This window comes from Haliotis cracherodii, unplaced genomic scaffold, assembly GCF_022045235.1.
Source record: "Haliotis cracherodii isolate W230 unplaced genomic scaffold, xgHalCrac1.p SCAF_30, whole genome shotgun sequence".
NCBI lineage: Eukaryota > Metazoa > Mollusca > Gastropoda > Lepetellida > Haliotidae > Haliotis > Haliotis cracherodii.
The window spans coordinates 2791503-2795464 of NW_027266287.1; the positions used below are offsets into that span (position 1 = coordinate 2791503).

Consider the following 3962-nt stretch of genomic DNA (forward strand, 5'->3'; position numbering starts at 1 on the left):
CAGTACCATAACAATGCCCCTAGCATGGTTAGTAACCCAAATCATGTCCCTCAATCCCAGTGTCATAACAATGCACATAGCGTGGTTAGTAACCCAAATCATGTCCCTCAATCCCAGTACCATAACAATGCCTCTAGCGTGGTTAGTAACCCAAATCATGTCCCTCAATCCCAGTACTATAACAATGCCTCTAGCATGGTTAGTAACCCAAATCATGTCCCTCAATCCCAGTACCATAACAATGCCCCTATCATGGTTAGTAACCCAAATCATGTCCGTCAATCCCAGTATCATAACCATGCTGCTAGCGTGGTTAGTAACCCAAATCATGTCCCTCAATCCCAGTACCATAACAATGCCCCTAGCATGGTTAGTAACCCAAATCATGTCCCTCAATCCCAGGACCATAACAATGCCTCTAGCATGGTTAGTAACCCAAATCATGTCCCTCAATCCCAGTACCATAACAATGCTCCTAGCATGGTTAGTAACCCAAATCATGTCCCTCAATCCCAGTACCATAACAATGCCCCTAGCATGGTTAGTAACCCAAATCATGTCCCTCAATCCCAGTACCATAACAATGCCTCTAGCATGGTTAGTAACCCAAATCATGTCCCTCAATCCCAGTACCATAACAATGCTCCTAGCATGGTTAGTAACCCAAATCATGTCCCTCAATCCCAGTACCATAACAATGCTCCTAGCATGGTAAGTAACCCAAATCATGTCCCTCAATCCCAGTATCATAACAATGCCCCTAGCATGGTTAGTAACCCAAATCATGTCCCTCAATCCCAGTACCATAACAATGCCTCTAGCATGGTTAGTAACCCAAATCATGTCCCTCAATCCCAGTACCATAACAATGCCCCTATCATGGTTAGTAACCCAAATCATGTCCCTCAATCCCAGTACCATAACAATGCTCCTAGCATGGTTAGTAACCTAAATCATGTCCCTCAATCCCAGTACCATAACAATGCCCCTAGCATGGTTAGTAACCCAAATCATGTCCCTCAATCCCAGTACCATAACAATGCCCCTAGCATGGTTAGTAACCCAAATCATGTCCCTCAATCCCAGTATCATAACAATGCCCCTAGCATGGTTAGTAACCCAAATCATGTCCCTCAATCCCAGTACCATAACAATGCCCCTATCATGGTTAGTAACCCAAATCATGTCCCTCAATCCCAGTACCATAACAATGCCCCTAGCATGGTTAGTAACCCAAATCATGTCCCTCAATCCCAGTACCATAACAATGCCCCTAGCATGGTTAGTAACCCAAATCATGTCCCTCAATCCCAGTACCATAACAATGCCCCTAGCATGGTTAGTAACCCAAATCATGTCCCTCAATCCCAGTACCATAACAATGCCCCTAGCATGGTTAGTAACCCAAATCATGTCCCTCAATCCCAGTACCATAACAATGCCCCTATCATGGTTAGTAACCCAAATCATGTCCCTCAATCCCAGTACCATAACAATGTCCCTAGCATGGTTAGTAACCCAAATCATGTCCCTCAATCCCAGTACCATAACAATGCCCCTATCATGGTTAGTAACCCAAATCATGTCCCTCAATCCCAGTACCATAACAATGCCCCTAGCATGGTTAGTAACCCAAATCATGTCCCTCAATCCCAGTACCATAACAATGCCCCTATCATGGTTAGTAACCCAAATCATGTCCCTCAATCCCAGTACCATAACAATGCCCCTAGCATGGTTAGTAATGCAATTGCTCCTCATGATTTGCAAGGCATTCCCATGTTTCAAAATGTTAAATATGCCACCACCTACAACAACACAAAGTGTGGATGATAACCGGGGTTGTGATGTCCCTGTCAACATTAAAAACCAACTATGGAATGGTGAGTACATCAATTTCGCACTATTGCTTAAACCAGACAGGGATTTTATGGATTATATGACAACGTCGGCAGTATTCATCAGTACAGATGGACAGCTGGAGTTGAGGCCCAAGTCTCAAGGCAAGAGAATTGAAAGTCCTGCACCATGACCGTGGAATATATTTATTTTATGAAAAAATAATAATCTAGAAATGCATACAAAAGCAAGTCTAGCCAGCTCAAGCTAGCTCTATTCCACATCTGAAATCAGCATAGGGAATTTTTTTTATTTTTCGAGTCAAGAAGGATATTGTGTAATATAAGATTTCAAAGACTAAATGTTGGTCTAGAGAATTGAGAACATTTTTGATTGGACGACGGCTTTCACAACTTACATGGGTATTTATGTCCGGCGCAGGATGGACATGGTTCAAGGTTTACTGAAAGACATGAATACTGTCCGTTTAACAACGTCTCGTCATACTGGTTTGGGATGGAGAACCTATGATGAACAATATCATCTTCGCCAGGCTCGTGACCAGTCTCTTCCATGGGGAAAATTGAATGTGGAATTGTGGATGTTGTTTGTACAGACACCTTACCATCAACAGGTCAGTTCTGGGTTTTCTGGATTTCAAAAACGACACGTCAGCACATTTCAGGGAAAATTACAACGACCGGCAAACAACACAAGTGCTTTGGACAAAAATGCAAGTACCGACACAGCTGTTCCGCATGTGGGAGCGATGCCCATCCAGCCTGCAGATGTACATCAGCCAGCACTCCTTCCAGAGTTATACAAGCTCGGTCGAACACCAGTCAAGACACAAGCGCTGGAACGTATGGCAAAGCATTTTCCAGATCAGGCTCAAGCTCAGTTTCTCGTTAATGGTTTCAAATATGGCTTCAAGCTAGGAAATGATGGTCCAGTGGTAGGTGCTATGGCAAGAAATCTCAAATCTGTTGAAAATAATCAGTTTATGTCACACTAAAAAATCCAAAAAGAGTTAGATTTGGGTAGAGGAGCAGGCCCATTTGACTTCCCTCCTCTACCACATTATAAAGTTTCACTGCTCGGATTGGTCCCTAAGAGTACTCAGGGAGATTATAGATTAATGCACCACCTATCTTTTCCAGAAGGTCAGAGCGTTAATGATTTTATTGATGAAAGGTTGTCTTCAGTTCAGTACACTACATTTGACCAGGCAGTTCAAATGGTTCAGCAGCTAGGGCAGGGAGCTTTGCTGGCTAAAGCCGATGTAAAGAGTGCTTTTCGCTTAATGCCTATCTGGCCAGGAGACTTTAAGTTACAGATGTATTAGGTTTTACTTTGGGAAAACAAATTTTACTTTGACAAATGTTTACCAATGGGCTGTTCAGCAAGTTGCTCTTTGTTTGAAAGATTTTCAACCTTTATTGAATGGGCTTCAGCACAAAGATTCAGCAGTGGAAAAAGCATGCATTAACTTGACGACTTCCTTTTTGGGGGTAAAAAAGCTACAAACCACTGACAAATCGTTCTGGATTCATTCATTTCGGTATGTGCTGATCTTGGTGTACCAATAGCTACAGAGAAGACAGTTGGGACAACAACAAAGCTGATATTGTTAGGCTTGGAACTAGACTCGATCAACATGTGTTTGCGCGTGCCACAGGAGAAGCTCTCTTATTCGTTTGATGCTATAGATCAATTTTTGGCACGTTCAAAGGTTAGATTAAAGGAAATGCAGTCGTTACTTGGTTTACTTAATTTCCTGTGCAACGCAGTTCCATCAGACAGATGTTTCCTCCCACGAATGGTTAATGCAACATGTGGTAGGAAGCCTCACCACCACACAAGATTGACAAAGGACATGAAGAGTGACCTAAGAGTTTGGCAGAGATTTTTGAAGGAGTTCAATGGAATTTCCATAATGAGATCAAGGTTGTGGGCTTCAAATGCTGATCTGGAATTTTATACTGACAGTGCTGGTGGACAAGGCAAAGGTTTTGGTATTTATTTTGCCGGACGATGGACCTGTGGAGCTTGGCCGAATCATTGGGTACAGCAGGGTTTGATGACTAATATTACCTTCCTTGAGTATTTTCCAATTGTAGTTG

The 3962-nt window shown here is 42.7% G+C and overlaps 1 pseudogene; it reads left to right on the plus strand.

Annotated features, from left to right (window-relative positions):
• The first annotated feature begins 651 nt into the window (after positions 1-651).
• On the plus strand, positions 652-3634 carry LOC139476964 (uncharacterized; annotated as a pseudogene).
• The last annotated feature ends 328 nt before the right edge of the window (positions 3635-3962 follow it).